Source organism: Achroia grisella, unplaced genomic scaffold, assembly GCF_030625045.1.
Source record: "Achroia grisella isolate CSIRO2021 unplaced genomic scaffold, CSIRO_AGI_Agris_v1 utg1080, whole genome shotgun sequence".
Lineage (NCBI taxonomy): Eukaryota > Metazoa > Arthropoda > Insecta > Lepidoptera > Pyralidae > Achroia > Achroia grisella.
The window spans coordinates 224,799-243,430 of NW_026712570.1; the positions used below are offsets into that span (position 1 = coordinate 224,799).

Sequence of the window (18,632 nt, forward strand, 5' to 3'; positions counted from 1 at the left end):
ACTTTTTACATTGAACACGAAACATTAAATAATTTTTTTTTATACCACTTAGGTGGTAAACAAGCATCTGATGGTAAACGGTTACAGTAGCCTGTGGACGCCTGAAACACCGGGGTCACATACACATTGGCGACCCTTAAGAAACATTAATATACCCTTCTTGAAAAACCCCATGCTGTAGTCTCTCGAGAAAACCTCGGCAGGTAGTTCATTCCACAATATAAGTGTACGCGGGAGGAAGCTCCTCTGAAACCGCACTGTCCGAGACCACTTAGGTTCCAGCGTGTGGGGATGAATTCCCTGTCGATGGCGAGCGGTGCGATGGTAAAAGGTAGTCGTAGGCATCATGTCAAACAAATCATCAGAAGACAGTCCGTTGTATATTCGGTAGAACACACAAAGCGATGCGAAGTCTCGCCTCAAGCTAAGTGGTTCGATACCGTTTGAGAGATTGGGATCATCGACAATTCTCATAGCACGTCTCTGAACCGAGTCAAAAGTACCGAGCTGGTATCCAGGTGCTCCTGCTCAAATATACTAATATAATACTAACTACTATAATATAATCCATAGTATAATATAAAGTCGCTGTCGCTGTCTGTCCCTATATATGCTTAAATCTTTAGAACTACACAATGGATTTTGAAGCGGTTTTTTTTAATAGATAGAGTGATTCAAGAGGAAGGTTTATATGTATAATACATGTACATCCGGGCGAAGCCGGGGCATTTACAAGAGTAAATACCAACAAGCTTAATAAACAAAAAAGCCGTTTTTATTACCACTAACAGAGGCTGTGTGTTCAAGTCACACCGTGGTCCAGTCTTATTTATTTATTTATTTCATATATTTTCATTAACAGAAATACTGTCGGATATTCTATATTTTATTTCTTAACTAGCTGACCCGCGCAACTTCGTCTGCGTTTAATTTCCCCACCTTTTGCAATATTTTTCATTGCAGCTCCGCTCCTATCAGTCTTAGCGTAATGTTATATAGCTTAAAGCCTTCCTCGATAAATGGACTATCCAATACAAAAATAATTTATTAATTCTAACCAGTAGTTTCTGAGATTAGCGCTTTCAAACAAACAAACTCTTTAGCTTTATAATATTAGTATAGATTACGAAGGAAATTGTTGAAGGTTTGAATTAAAAAAAATGTGATGACTATTCAAAAGTGCTAAAATGTAAGTTTATTTGAATATGATTTCTATTCTATTCTTATGTAAAACAGTTCATTTATTTTTTGGGACGTAAAAGTCAGTACTATTATTTATTTTTAACCGGATAACAAAAATAAAGTGTAGGGCAAAGTAGAGTTTGACAATTTTTTAATAATATTAATATTACAAAATATAGTATGAAATTAAGTTTATTTGAATAAATGATTTTATATTTTCTATTCTATGAAACGAACTTGGTTAGTTTGTGTTTTTTTATACGATGGAGTATTAATGACGACTCTTTATTTCGTGTGGTGTACTCTGGAAGGCATTAGTAGATAATTAGAAGGCATAGGATGGTAAGGGAACTTCTACATTGAAAAAAAAATGAAGATATTTATGTTCCGTATTCCGAGCCTCCTTAGTCTAAGCAGGTTGTATCACCAGCTTGCTTACTGGAGCAAAGGGCGCTCGGTAATACTGACCACATATAAAAACATGTGGCCACTTAAATGTCGAAAAAAGAATAAATAAAACAATTGAAAATAAGAGCTGGAATTAAAAGGACGCCGTATTTTTCACTATATAAAACAAGATAATTAATGATTTATTTAACACAATATAATTGTTTTTGATGAAAATATACACTGTAGAGTGCGTATTATATAGTTTTTAAACTGTACTACACGTCGGGACGTTCCTGAGCAAAGGTGAGTAACTAGTAGTACTTGTATATGAGGAATGGTCGCGAAATACAGGGTACTGTAGCTCATTCAAATTCAAATTCAAAAATCATTTATTCATGTAGGACATTTTAGCCGCTTATGAACGTCAAGTTTTTACATTATAATTTTTTCCCTACCGTCCAGTTCGGTATATAGATCCAATTGAGAAGAACTGGCAAGAAACTCAATTGAATTACTTTTTTTTTAAATCCAGTTTATTTCCAGAATTTAAATTTAATTTAGAATTTAATTCCATTATCATCTACTTCTTCCTTATCCCATTTATTTGTGGTCGGCGTAATGTTTTTCTCTTCCATTCATCTCTGTTCGCAGTCATCTCGTTATTTACTCCCTTTCACACAGTCCATCCATCTATTTTTCGGTCTTGCTCTACCCTTATAACCATCCACATTCATATGTAACACCTTCCTTAGGACAGAGTCATAAAATCAAGAGTCGGTAAGAAATTGGCAAGAATTTTGTTAATAAATTTTAATATATCAATATTAATCTTGTATTGATTCAGCCCAATATTATATATAGCAATTAGTTTACGTCAATGATGACGTCAATCGTTCCATTATAAGGGGATAGCGAATTTCGAATTGCAACGCAACGACTCCGTGGCGCAACGGTAGCGCGTCTGACTCCAGATCAGAAGGTTGCGTGTTCAAATCACGTCGGGGTCAGAATTGCTTTTGTTTTGCGGGTGCATTTTTTTTATTATATTACAAACTAATGACTATTTTAAGTTTTTTTAGGGAATATTATGAAGCGAAATTATTAGATTTTGTGTTTGTAACAGTAAAATAGAATTGTGTTATTTTTTTATCTACCTTTAATAACACGTTAAAGAACGGATGCCCACCGGTGGGACATTCCGCAACGAAAGTAAATTTACACGTTGAAATAAAATTATAAACATTCTAAATGAAATAAACCTGCGGGTTAAATAATGTCTACCTCAAATTATTGTTCGTTAACAACATATTTAAAAAATAATTTACGTAATCTATATCTTACACACAGTTTTCGTTGCCATACTCCTCCGAAACGGCTTGACCGATTCTCATGAAATTTTGTGAGTGTATTGAGTAGGTCTGAGAATCGGCCAACATCTATTTTTCATCGCCCTAAATGTTAGGGGTAGTTCACCCCTAATTTTTTTTATTTTAAGGCAAAACAACGTTTGCCGGGACAGCTAGTATATATATAAAAGAATTGCTGTTCGTAAGTCTAGTTAAACTCGAGAACGGCTGAACCGATTTGGCTAATTTCAGTCTTGAAATATTCGTAGAAGTCCAGGAAAGGTTTAAACGGTGATAAAATATGAAGGAATTGCGTGTAAATTAGTAAAAACATCAATTTAATTTTCCCATACAAACAGTCGCAGTGCTTCAAATCTTAGATCTAGACTATATCCCAAAACCCTTAATAAAATATAAAATATGGGTACTAGACAACTGATATAAATACTTGTACTTTTTATATACATACACAATATACATAGAAAACACACATATAAGCAATCATACTCATAAATACAAATATCTTCTCCATGCTAATGCCCAATTTACACTCAGCCCGAGTGGGCAGGGAAGTGAGCAGCGCGAGAGTGTAACCACGAGTGGAAACGCTTCCCATACTATTGGCACTGCCACTCGCGCTGCCCGGCGCTCCGTCGATTGTCGGTTTTTCGTGCGCGAGTCAAAGGACTGGCAGCGTGTTTTTACATTCAGCCCTCTCGCTCAGTTGTCGCCCGGCAATATTTCCGGCAGCGCGAGTGGCAGGGGAAGCGGCTGAATGTAAACGTAGCATAAGAATCGAGGTGGCAACCGTTGGAAGTAAAGCTGTGTGTTAAACCGAGGTTATTATAGAGATAGCTATGTAAATAACGTGCTACGATTGCGAAGATGTCTTTCTTCTTTGAACAAAGGCTGTGTCACCATTAGCAATATTAGAAGCACAGATCACTCATCGAGATGACTTGGCAGCTGACATCACTACGAACATTGAAAGTGGTGTTGCAGTTGTGGCAATACTGTTTTAGTTTTCTTTATTCTCTGTGTCCATCCGGCAATCATTAGAATAGAATAGAATAGAAAATCATTTATTCAAATGAATTTTGAAGCACTTTTGAATAGTCATCACATTTTTTTTAATCCACCGCTCATTCGTAGAGCTTTTGTGAGTAAACATATAAATAGGTTTACATGTATACTAATATTCTTTTTATGGATGATAATGGAATGGTGCACCCGCCTGCGCTAACGGTTTACGCTGGCGGGGCACCAGTGGAGGATAATGAGATGAGCATGAGATCAGGTGAGTTAGCCCAACGTGACCAATTCACAAAGAATTTATCACGATGGTTTCCAGGGGGAACCGCGTGGAAGTCAACCTGACATGGTACATTGCTAGCAATAGGATCATCAGTCCACATTACTATCAATTCTCTTTCCTCCCTCTATACTAATATTATAAACCTGGAGATTTATTTGTTTGAAAGCGCTAACCTCAGGAACTACTGGTTCGAATTGAAAATATATTTTTCTGTTGGATAATCCATTTAGAAAAGCTATATATATATATATATATATATATATATTTAGGCTATAGAACATCACGCTACAGGTTTGAATTGAAAAGTTATTTTTGTATTGGATAGTCCATTTGTCGAGGATACCTGCGTTTGAAGGATATCCTACCTATTTATTTTAATAATTAGAAGTAGGTAGTAATGAAGATTTATTTATTATGGCACTAGAATCTTTAACCAGAGAATTAAATGTATACAATGCAAAACTCGGATTACAAACACTGATGTGACCTGTTTCCTTTTGGTAACATTGCAATAGCATATGCTGGTGGTCACTCTATTCTCCCTAATTTGAATTTAGAAATGAATCTGTATTTTTGTAAACATAAATGTCGTTTAACTAAAGTTAGTAATTCGTTTTATGGCAATTGCGTAAGGTTTTACAACAAAATACGTATAATAATAATAATAATATATGAATTACAATTATATATTTACCGAAACCTTATATATTATTTATGTACAATTTATGTATGTCTATATATTTATATATTTGTGTATGTTTATTCCTTCTTATAGTGTGACTTATTAATATTTATATAATTTTAATGTCTTCCTTTCCCTTTTTTTTCTTCTCTTTTCTCGTACACGTATGTATGGCTGATCTAATGACCAAATTATCCTATAACATTTTCTAGGTTTGCTGGACCGACCCGACAACACTATAGCCTTCTTCGACGAAGACAAGGCTGATTAGCGTCCAACTATAGCCCAATGCTCCCCCAGCACGCTCCCAGTCGAGGCAGGTCATCTCGAGAAGATAGACACCGAAGTCGAACGCATCGCGTCCACCCCGACCGAATCCCTCTCACCAGTCACGCTTGATGAGGTCAAAACGCTAGTTAAACAACTAACTATCAAAAAATCACCCGGCTCAGACGCATATTAGATTAGTCAAAAGTCTGCCATCCCAACTTTTGTTATTACTCGTCGCTATTTTTAACGCGGCGCTGTCCAACGCTATATTTCCAGACAGCTGGAAAGAAGCCGTGGTCATTGAAATAAAAATCCCCAAGCCCGGTAAAAATAAATCCGACCCGTCCAGTTATCGTCCTATCAGCCTCCTCAAGGCTATAGGCAAGCTGTACGAGCGATATCCTCCTCGCTCGCCTAAAGGAGTTTATATACTCCAAAGGCCTACTCATCAATGAGCAGTTTGGTTTCCGAGCCAAACACTCATGCGTCCATCAAGTGCACCGCATCACGGAGCACATTCACAAAAACACTCTGTACTTCGCCACCAAGTCCCCCAAAGGCGGTACAGGCGTCCTATTTTTCGATGTGGCTAAGGCTTTCGATAAAGTCTGGCACAACGGCTTGTTTTACAAGCTTCATCAGTTAGGTGTCCCCGACAGGCTAGTACTCATTGTACGAGACTTCCTGTCGAATCGCTCTTATCGCTAGTATAAACGGAGCGTTATCCGACCCGCACCCCATACGAGCCGGCGTCCCTCAGGGCGCCGTCCTCTCTCCGATGCTCTACTCGTTGTACACCAACGACATCCCTAAATTCTCCGACTTAAAAGTCGAAATATCGCTGTTTGCCGATGACACGGCTCTCTTTACATCCGCCAAGTCCCGTGCGACAATAGCCAGACGGCTTCAGAAAGCCGTAACGATACTGGGCGAATGGTTCCGTCGGTGGCGCATAGAAGTCAATCCCGAAAAAAGTGCAGCAGTGTACTTTATCAGGGAATTCGACTCTATGAATCACCCGATCGAACTATTCGGCCAAAACATCCCGTGGGTTTCGAAAACAAAATATCTCGGCGTCACCCTAGATAGAAAACTAACGTTTCGTCCTCACATGTCCGCGACCGAGCCGCCTTTATACTAGGGCGACTCTATCCTTTTATTAACAAGCACAGTAAAATGTCGCTTCGCAACAAGCTGACATTATTTGCATCCGTTCATCATGACCTACGCTAGTTTTATTCGCCCACATACCCTACTGCTTAATCAACAGACTACAGGTCATTCAGAATAGGTTTCTGCGTCGAGCCACCGGTGCGCCGTGGTTCGTTCGCAGCGTAGATCTCCACCGCGATCTTAATCTGCCCTCCATCAAGCAGTTTATGAAGGAAGCGTCTCGACGCTACTTCGACTCTGCCCAATACCACCCGAATCCGCTTATAGTCAGTGCGGTCGACAACGCACCGAGGAGTAATATCCGACATACGCGACAACGTCGCCCGAGGCACGTTCTCATTGACCCCGACGACCCCATAACGGCAGGTAACCTCCCCACGGGCCCACCCGTTCCACCCCGACCACACTTTTACACACACACACGACACCGTCCTCACCGGCGAAGACGACGACCTCAAACACTCAATATATATATATACCGGGCGCCTGCGCGCGACGTCTCCACACCGGATTATGGCGCCCATCAGATCGATCCCCGTCCAATTCAAATATCGAAGATTACGACGGCCTGAGCCGAGGTTCGAACCCCTAGTGGTGCCCTCAGACTAAAGTCGTATCCGTCGGGCAGGAGTTGGCCTTCAGCCGCTCCATAAGTCCTTCCGCGGGTTTGGAGTGCCATCTGCACTCGCCCCATAACGTCCGGTGAAGCTGTAAAGGCCAGCTACGGCCAACAGCATTAGAGTAGTCCGAAAAAAAAAAAAAAAGGTTTGCTGGAAGAAATCTCTTTTTAGAGATAAGCTCGCCTTTGTACATTACTTTTATTTTATTACTGCTATTTTTTTTTCCTGTGTGTGTACAATAAAGAATAAAAGAAAATACCAGCTAGTTATTAATATGTGTAGATGTTGTTCAATATTACCTACATATTTACGATTTTATATTTGTGGGTAAACGTATAAGTAGGTTAAAACATTCAAGGTCTTCAATCGAATTGGATATTGAGGCTCGAGGTCAGCTGATGACTTAGCAACGGCACGTTCCATTGACCACTCGGACCGTGAAATGGTCAGTTACTCGTAGATTGAGCTCAGAGTGTGGGAACAAACGTAATAGTCCACCATCGAGACGGCCGCATTGTCGCTGTTCATTACCAGACCCATTGTCGATGTCCAACTGGGTTATTACAACGTGAGAAAGGATTATTTTGGTAGTCAAATATTTGTTTTTTAAACTCTATTTTGTTATAACGCCCTTGGAAAAGAATCTAAACGAGAAATTCTTTGTGTAAATGAATTTACTTTTACAAAATAATGTTAGCTTCAATGCATAATAAACACTCAGTTGACTAATTTGTTACTTACATTTCAAATTTAGAATCATAGTGAGTCACGTGATGTTGGTGACGTCACGATTATGCCGCCACCAATAGTAATAGAGATAAAGAGGCCGGGAACAAGGAAGAAGCGGGTTTCTCACTCTGTTCGAGGCGACCGAGACGACCACACGTGAATGTACAGCGACGGAATTTATGTGGAGTGTAATTTGAAAAAGGAATAAAATAAAAGTACTGCTGCATCGACGTATCATTTCTGAAACTTCCCAATAATCCATACTCACAAACTAGTTACATTTTAAATTTGGAACCATAGCGAGTCACGTGACGTTGGTGACGTCACGATTATGCCGCCACTAATAGGAATAGAGATAAAGAGGCCGGGAACAAGGAGGGAGCGGGCTGCTCTCTCTCTGTTCGAAGCGACCGAGACGACCAGATGTGTCGTACAGCGACGCAATTTATGTGGAGTTTAATTTGAAAAAGGAATAAAATAAAAGTACTGCTGCATCGATGTATAATTTCTGAAACTTTCCAATAATATGTTATGAGACTAAAGAAATATGTGTTCCAGTTTTTGTAAAAAAATACACTGTTTTTTAAGCAAAACCATGGGTAACAAATATACCTAAATGCCATGCAATAAAAAAAATCGGCCTACTCTAATGCTGTTGGCCGTAGCTAGCCTCTACAGTTTCACCGGACGATAGGGCGCGAGTGCAGATGGGACTCCAAACCAAAGGAAGGACTTATGGAGCAGCTGAAAGCCAACTCCCGCCTGACGGATACGACTATAGTCTGGGGACACCGCTAGGGATTCGAACCTCAGCTCAGGCCGTCGTAATTTCGATCCCCGTTTGAATTGGACGGGGGATCGGAGGTATGGCTGTGTGGTTAAATTGGTATGCGGTCGAAATGGAACCAAAAAATAAAATCAAAAAATATTTATTTTTATAGAACATTTTAGCCGCTTATGAACGTCAAATTTTTTGTATTACAATTTTAAATTTTCCGTACCGTCCAGTTTCAGTATATAGATCCAATTAAGAAGAACTGGCAGGAAAATCAATAGAATTACTTTTTTTTTAAAGTGAGAGGTATATAAGCGAAATCTCTACGATATTCCAAAAGATCTTGGCCTGTCTACAATTGTAGTAAGTTTTATACTACAATGTGTATTTAAAGCAGGGAGAGAAACACGAGCGGTGAACGTGAGTGTTGAAGTACGTCGGGCAAAGGGCTCCTTAAACCTATACCCGGGTCACAATTCCCGGGAAAATGAAAAACTATACTATTACTTTTTATTTTTTGGCGCTAAAGGTATTTTACTTTTTTAATTTAGATTTTAAAGGCAACGGAATGTATATGATAGAGTTATATTGTACTTAAATTTGACACATTCTTACAAATTATATATATTATTTATTTTTTATCAAAATTTTGGCGCCAAAATTATTTTACTTTTTAATTTGGATTTTAAAGGCAAAGGTATGATATGATAGAGTTATATTGTACTTAAATTTGACACATTCTTACAAATTATATATATTATTTATTTTTTGGATTTTCAAAATGATATGATGGAGTTATATTGTACTTAAATTTGACACATTCTTACAAATTATATTATTATTTTTTATCAAAATTTTGGCGCCAAAATTATTTTACTTTTTAATTTGGATTTTAAAGGCAAAGGTATGATATGATAGAGTTATATTGTACTTAAAATTGACACATTCTTAGAATTAATATTTTCTTTTTTAGAATTTTCCGCCAAAGTTGTTTTACTATTTTAATTTAGTTTTTAAAGGCAACGGAATAATATGAAAGAGTTATATTGGATTTAGAATTAACACATTCTTACAAATTATATTATTTATTTTTTGTCAGAATTTTGGCTCCAAAGAAATCCTACTTTTTTAATTTGAATTTTAAAGGCAACGGAATGATATGAAAGAGTTATATTGTACTTAAAATTGATACATTCTTACAAATTATATTATTACTTTTTTTGGCGCCAAAGTTATTTTACTTTTTAATTTGAATTTTAAAGGCAAAGGAATGATATTATAGAGTTATATCGGACTTAAAATAAACACATCTTACAAATTATAATATTAATAGTGGGATATTTAAAAGTGATATATCAAGTGTTACGTTCCAAGCGTCATATTTTAATTATTACAAAGCGAATGTTGCATTCTTGTGATTATTATCTCGTATTCATATCAGAAACTGGTTTGTAATTGCTGTCATTTGAGCTTGAACAACCAGTGCGGTGTCAAGTCTCTACTGTACAAAAAAGTGCATATTTAATTAAAATATTCCTTGTACATAATTAGATAACTGGTAATTTTGTTCACAAGATTCTAACGGCCTACACACGACGCTGAAGTTAGGAGCGATATCGACATACTGATGTAATATAGGTTTCACGTAGTTACCACACTATATGAAATTGAGGATGATTTCACTGCACACGAGGTGATGTAGGAAGTAATTCCTACTGCAGCTAAGAAAAGAGAATCATCATTACCTTCTTAAAAATGTGAACTAAAAATATCTATTTATATATTTTTAACATAAATAATAATTTATAGTTGTTAATTTCATAAAAGATGTGCGGTCGCATGATCGACTTAGTATATTTAATTAGAAATAGAAATAATCTTTATTTATATAAACTCATTACAAGCACTTTTGAATAGTCATATTTTGATTCTACCACTCATTCGGAATGCAGATTCATCACAAAAAGAATGAGAGAGAAATTTGTGTGTTGCTCTTTTGAATAAATGTTGTTCTAAATAACAAACACATTAACAAGGATGAGGCATGCGACAATCAACATAGAGACCGTTACGCACTAATTTTTCTACAATAATTTTATTATCATTTATAAATTCTACAATATTATAATAATCTTAGCTAGTTTTATTGTACTGTAAATACTTGATAAACAATATTGTCAGTGCTATGAATTTTGAAATAGGTTTTTTTACAAAAACATTATCATTACATAGTATAAAATAAAGTCGCTGTCGCTGTCTGTCCCTATATATGCTTAAATCTTTAAAACTATGCAACGGATTTTGAAGCGGTTTCTTTTAGTAGATAGAATGATTCAAGAGGAAGGTTTATATGTATAATACATGTACACCCGTCCGAAGTCGGGGCGAGTAGCTAGTCATTTATAAACTATACAATTTTGTAATAAACTTAATTTGTTTAATCCACCTTCCAAATACTTGACAGACCCCTCCAGACAACTATCGTCTCAGAATCTCGATTTAGTTACATACAGACGCACATTGTGACATGTCATTTAACTGGTATGTCCACTTTGAATCTGTTTTTTTCTATGCGGCCATTTTCTGTAAATTTTACTTTTAATTAAAAGATACAGTCAACTAGTAATCTTGCTCTGCTCACTGACGGCCTCGGTGGTCTAGCGGTTTAGCGCCTTACTTCCGATGGTCGCGGGTTCGATTCCTCGCACGGCATAAATATTTGTATTAGTATGATTGTTTGTATCGGCCTATATATTCTTGTGGATGATAATGGAATGGTACATCCGCTTACGATAACGGTTTACGATGTCCGGGCACCAGTGGAGGATGATAAGATGACAATGAGATCGAAATTACGACGGCATGAGCCGAGATTCGAACCCCTAGCGGTGCCCTCAGACTCAAGTCGTATCCGTCAGGCGGAAGTTGACCTTCAGCCGCTCTATAAGTCCTTTAGTTTGGAGTGCCTTCTACACTCACCCCCCATCGTCCGGTGAAGCTGTAAAGGCCAGCTACGGCCAACAGTATTAGAGTAGTTAAAAAGGGCGTCACATGATAACGTGATGACCGTGATGCAATTCATGTATATAGGCGTCGGTTGCTTATCACAAGGTGGCCATTCCACCACATAATTTTTTTTTTTTTTATGTATATAACGTCCTTCAAGATAAGTTATAATCGCCTCTCTACCATCATGTGATTAGTTTCATCGCTGTACTTACATTTGTAGAATCGTATGTATTAATTTTTATTCATGTATATATATCTGACTATTAGATTTTTTTTATTTCTAGTTATATATTTTTGTATTGAATATTTATGTATATAAATATATATATATATTGTATTTAAATGTACTTTGTATTTGTAGCTATATATCACATTTGAATTTAATTATTAATTAATTCTTTAGTTTTAATTTTTAATTTATCTTTTCTTTACTTTATTATTTGCACTCCTGTGCCCCACACACCACTTCCTGTGTCACGCTGTTTTGTTTTGACTGGAAGAGATCTCTTTTAGAGATAAGTCCTCCTTATAAACAAAACTTATAACATATATTCAAAACTTGTATTTAAAAGTGCAATAAAGTATATATAATGTTTATCTAAAAACACCCCTTCTTTTAAGTCGGTCAAAACAAGTCAGGCGCGCCATGCGTCTTTTTGCGAATTTTGTATTATCCTCCATTATAATGAAGCTTAATAACAGGTTCTGTTCCCTTTATCCCCCTATCTGGTGTATTAGTCATACATAAATATGGGTTATTCAAAAAGCAAACGCAATTTTCTAAAAAAAATCGCAGTTTTTGGCTGTTTCTCCCTATATCGATGATCCAATGTAAGAAGAATATAATAATATAGTGATCAAATATATAATAACTCACACAGCGCCATCCAGTATCAAGCTAAGTGAAGCTTGTGTTATGGATACCAGACAATTGGTATAAATGAATAATTTTTATATAAGATTAATAGGTACTTCTAAATATATGTATATAACTCAAAGGTGACTGATATAGTGATCTATCAACGCACAGCCCATATCACTGGACGGATCGGGCTGAAATTTAGCATGCAGGTAGATGTTATGACGTAGAAATCTGCTAAGAAAGGATTTTGATTAATTCTACCCCCAAGGGGATGAAATAGGGGATGAAAGTTTGTAAGAAACATTGTCAATTTCACTACTCGATGAATTTATATTATTTTGTGTAATTCCGCTACAATTAACATGTGTGAGACTACGAATATTCGGTGTGAAAACCTGACCAGCGCTACGACCTACGGCCTACGGCCGAGCTTAGGCGACCACACCGCGACTTGGTCGCAGTTTGGTCGCCGATGAGTCAACACTAGGCTTCCGAGCTGTAGGTCCCGAACTCTAATTAACGCCTGATGATGCCTCGTTCAGAGGTGAAACACGTGTCGCGATATGGGTGTAGACTCAATAACGGTCGGAATTTGATCACCATTAGAGAAGTCGTCGGTCAGGTTTCCACACCGAATATTCGTAGTCTCACACATGTTAATTGTAGCGCAATTAAACAAAATAATATAAATCCATAGAGTAGTGAAATGGACTTCCGCAAAATAACACCTAATTCGATTAAATATTGTCAATTTTAAACCGATCGGGCTGTGGCTTTGCTACTATGACGTAGGAATTTATCAAAATCCTTTCTTAGGGGATGCCTAAGAAAGGATTTTGATAAATTCCACCCCTCAGGGAATAAAATAGGTGATAAAAGTTTGTATGAAAGTACTGTAAAGCGGCAAAACTATTCCTAATAATAATACTTCTTAACGCGAGCGCAGCCGCAGGCAAAAGCTAGTTAATTTATATAGCAAAACAACGTTTGCCGTACCAGCTGATATGTCATAAAAAAATTGTCTACTTGATCATCATGTTAGATATATCAACTCTATGTACTAGTAAAAGTATGTATTATAATAAAATAACAACTATATAACATTAATTTAACTATGTCTCTAACACAATTCACTTTAGCAATTAAAATACAACCAGCACATCCTGTGCTCAAACACCGAATGCCGCGGCTTTTTTTTTTTCGGACTACTCTAATGCTGTTGGCCGTAGCTGGCCTTTACAGCTTCACCGGACGATATGGGGCGAGTGCAGATGGCACTCCAAACCAAAGGAAGGACTTATGGAGCGGCTGAAGGCCAACTCCTGCCTGACGGATACGACTTTAGTCTGAGGGCACCACTAGGGGTTCGAACCTCGGCTCAGGCCGTCGTAATTTCGATCCCCGTTTGAATTGGTCGGGGAATCGATCGGAGGGGCGCCCGGGGGCGCCGGTGTCGAGCGCCCGGGCGCGCGCAGGTTGAATGCGCGATATTGAGTGTTTGAGGTCGTCGTCTTCGCCGGCGAGGACGGTGTCGTGTGTGTGTGTAAAAGTGTGGTCGGGGTGGAACGGGTGGGCCCGTGGGGAGGTTACCTGCCGTTATGGGGTCGTCGGGGTCAATGAGAACGTGCCTCGGGCGACGTTGTCGCGTATGTCGGATATTACTCCTCGGTGCGTAGTCGACCGCACTGACTATAAGCGTACCGCGGCTTACAAAAACCCTCCCTTTTATACAGAGAAGATATGAGTGGGGGTTATATGCAACTAGTTTAACGATACCGAGTAATAATGAAACTACCGTCTTTAAATATAAAATATCAGATTTTTCGACAATATCGATGTGAACCCTAACAATCATTACCTCAAAACATCCTTATCATCAGGATCGAGCTTGGTATGAAGAAATTAAGTAAACATGCGTCGGACGCAGTCATTATCATTCGGTTTGAATGGATATAATCTGAATGATAATGAATCTCATATCTCGGGCCTCATCTAAGCCTTTATGACGTGGGAGCGCGCTTTCACTGTGCCCCATTACTGCTTACTCCATGTTGTTGAAGCATATCTAATTATCACCTGCATCATTAAAAAAACAGTAGGTTATCTTTTTTGACTTGAATGATGAACAAGGTATTCTGCTCTAATCACTATGACTGATTTCCTCTTATTAATTGTTTAACCAGTTGGTTGTATCTCATCATCATCATCTGCTTCTTCCTTATCCCATTTATTTGGGGTCGTCGTAATATGTTTTTCGCTTCCATTCATCCCTGTTCGCAGTCATCGCGTTATTTACTTTCTATCTTACCATATCATCTTTAACACAGTCCATCCATCTCTTTTTCGGCCTTCCTCTGCCCTTATAACCATCCACATTCATATGTAACACCTTTCTTAAAATATTATCCTCGTTCCTACGCATTACATGCCCATACCATGATAGACGATTACTCTTCAACCTCTCTGACACAGGTGCCACTTTCATATAGGTTGTATATTCAATATGTTTTCTATTTGAGTATTCAATTGAATTAGTGCTAATTGGTGGTTTGTATTCACATACTCCTCCGAAACGGCTTCACTGATTTTTATGACATTTTATACGCATATTCAGTAGGTCTGAGAATCGGCTATCTATTTTTCATACCCCTAAGTGATACGGGTCGTACAACCCAATTTTTTTAAAATTTGGACAACTTTTTTTATAATTTGATTGGAGAGGCGTGTAAATAGCCGTCACCATCTGGGGTTTACTTCATATGTACCTAGCAATTAGGTACGCGGATGTCTCATGGATGGTATATCCATTTCAATCCATTCAATAGAACCAAGGGTCACTGTGAAAAACTTAATGGAAAACACCACTGACCTTGAGTCTGACTCGGGGGCACTTCACATGCTGTACAGGTGCCGGGTCACGAGCCGCCAGCAACAATTGCTTGAGTTCAGATCACCAGAGTTTGACGTAATCGTCCACAACACCAGCTCACGCGAACACTATATATTTTCAGTATATCACGAAGAAATATTAATTTACAATGCAAATATGCGTCAGAGACTCTTTTCTTGCGTGCCATAAAGTTAATTCGCCATATTTTGAAGAAGTGGGAACCAATCACAGCGCCGACAGTAGGGCTTCATTAGTCAGCAGAAAGTGTTAACAATACGCCAACACAGATGGCGCTAGTGGTATTTTGAATTACCTTTGGGGCATCAAATTAGAAGATATATTTTTGTAATGAAACAAATCTTACGGGCCCGACCAGTGATATTAAAAAACAACCGTAAATTTTCACCATTCTGTCACCAACCCCTATTTTTTAATAGTGATTTTACTTTATATGGCAAATCAACTTTTGTGGGGTCGGCTAGTATACTTATAAAATTAAAAAATTAAAATAAAAAATCTTTTATTTTTACATTTTAGCCGCCTCTGAACGTCAAATTTTTACAGTATAATTTTTTTCCCTACCTTCCAGTTCGGTATATAGATCCAATTGAGAAGAACTGGCAAGAAAGTCAATAGAATTAAATTACTTTTTTTTTAAAGCCAGTTTATTTACAATGTATATTTATATAGGTGTCTATGTGTAACATTAAATGAAAATCCCGTGCATGAACAACTATTGCCATGCACGCTCGTCATTCAAGTAATCGTATAGTTATAAACAATATACGAAGGTAGTATAGCCTTATAATTTCATTGCGTTTTTCTCTTATTAATGCCTAATAACATTGTCTGGTTGTAAAGAGCGTGAAAGTGTTTCACGGCGTCGGATTTCATTAAGATAAGTGTGCGCGGGCGCACCACGCCTCCTGCATTACGAGTGCACGTGACTTGCGACGCGCTGTGCCACACATACCAGGGTTGTTAAAAAAGTAAGGTACAGTTTTTCTCAAAAAGTGTTTATATATTCATCAATATTCATTTTGTCCCCTTCAAAATAATCCCTATGTTTTAATGATTTTTTTTAATTTTTTTTTCGGACTATTCTAATAATGTTGGCCGCAGCTGGCCTTTACAGCTTCACCGGACGATAGGGAGCGAGATGGCACTCCAAACCAAAGGAAGGACTTAGAGAGCGGCTGAAGACCAACTCCCGCCTGACGGATACGCCTTTAGTCTGAAGGCACTGTTAGGGGTACAAACCTTGGTTTAGGCCAGGAGGAAGGGAAGGACTTATGGAGCGGCTGAAGGCCAACTGCCGCCTGACGGATACGCTTTTAGTCTGAAGGCACGGTTAGGGGTACAAACCTTGGTTTAGGCCAGGAGGAAGGGAAGGACTTATGGAGCGGCTGAAGGCCAACTGCCGCCTGACGGATACGCTTCAGCCTGAGGGCACTGCTAGGGGTACAAACCTCGGTTTTACCGTCGTAATTTCGATCCCCATTTGAGTTAGGCCAGGATCGCGGAATATAACTGTATAGTCGTATTAATAAGTTATTGACAGCTCTACCGCCCGTGCACTGATCCTTGTTCCGTCATAAAACCCGAGCTAAAGCGCTAACATGGGAGTTGTGGGTAATAAAACAGTTACGAGCAGAACACATGTCGCCTGCCGACTGCCGACCCCTGGACTATAAATTAATAGCGCCATAGTTTTCTATAAGATGCAGGCAGTTTGCGAACAGAGCAAGAGAAATCTCCAGAGGGAACATTGCGTACATCCATACAAATTAATAAATTAATTGAAATATCTGTTTGTAATTTTAAATACTTCGTTACTTACATAAAAAAATGTTTTGTCTGACTGTTTGTTTGTTCTTGCTAATTTCTGTAATGGCTGGACCGATTTTGACGGGACTTTGACTCACAGGTTGCTAAAATTCAATTTCACGCGGACTAAATTGTGGGTAACAGCTAGTTATCTATGAATGTGTTTTAAGATATTTATTTATTAAGTGAAAGAAAGAAAAGAACAAATGGAGTATTAATTTATGTCGGATTACAGGGTTGGTGAATAAGTAATTAATGGTTTTTTTATATTTTGATTGAGTCAATAATCACAATAGCTTTCTTTATTCCAGCGACGCATAATGAATTTTGCATTGTGTTTTTGTAATAATATATTGTAAAAAGATATATTGTAAACATCTATTATTTATTATGAAGTGAAATAAAAATGATACCAGTCACTTTCGATACTTTTATGGTAATATTTAAGTTTACGTCAATAAAGCATTTAATTTTGAAAATGTTGCCATATATGAATAGAATAGAATTTTATTAACTCTTTTACAGTAATAACGTAAGAAGTACAAGAATAATTTACACATTAAAAAACGGAGTCAATGTATACCACAACTCAGCATAATGCTGGAAATAGTTTCCAGCGCTGATTTTCATTTTTATATATCATAATGAGCGATGTAAATATTCTGTGTGCAATAAAAAAATATATTATTAGTCACGTGTATGGTTTTAGTTCTAACTCCATTATTTATTTTCGGCACTACCTATGCCCTGTTATAATTTATTATCAAAAACATTATTTATTTAAACTTCAACTAACGCCATCTATTATCGTGTGTAGTAGTTGTAAGAAATATTGTAATTGATGTAGGTTAGTGAATAAATGATTCTCTCTGTCTTGTTGTTGCCACCATTGTGTTTTATTCTCAGGTTCTGGGCCCAGCAACGTAATTAATTATTTCTCAAATATCTTTTATAAATTTTATCGTGTGATATAAAAAATGTCGACCTCAAGCTTTGTACTAAATGTTCCAAAATTAAAAGGACGTGAAAATTATGATGATTGGGCGTTTGCAGCGAGAAACTTTTTGGTGTTGGAAGGAATCGACATAGACGCCATTCCAGATTTAAGTGAAACCGAACAGAAAAAAGCTAAAGCGAAGCTTGTGATGACGATCGATCCGTCTTTATATACACATATCAAGAATGAGATTACAATTAGTGCATTGTGGAATAAATTAAAACAGTTATTCGACGACTCGGGCTACTCAAGAAAAATCAGTTTACTTCGTACATTAATATCTATTCGCCTGGAAAACTGTGAATCCATGACAAGTTACGTGTCTCAATTAGTGGAAACGGCTCAAAGATTAAAAGGAACGGGCTTTGAAATCAATGATGAATGGGTTGGTTCGCTGTTGTTGGCCGGGCTTTCAGAAAAATTTGCACCTATGATAATGGCTATAGAACATTCCGGAATAGTCATTAGCGCCGACGTCATAAAAACAAAATTATTGGACATGAGTTCATGGTAAAACTGAAAATGAGTCTGCTTTTTGGTCAAAACATCGATCAAAAAGTGGCAA

At 37.6% G+C, this 18,632-nt stretch overlaps 1 protein-coding gene and 1 non-coding gene across 3 annotated transcripts in view; both read left to right on the plus strand.

Moving 5' to 3' along the window:
- LOC131842522 (protein prickle-like) overlaps positions 1-18,632 on the plus strand; it is a 583,535-nt gene that overhangs the window by 74,722 nt on the left and 490,181 nt on the right. The window lies entirely within an intron of this gene.
- On the plus strand, positions 2,508-2,579 carry Trnaw-cca (transfer RNA tryptophan (anticodon CCA)). The gene has a single exon. It is a non-coding gene; the product is annotated as a tRNA-Trp (tRNA).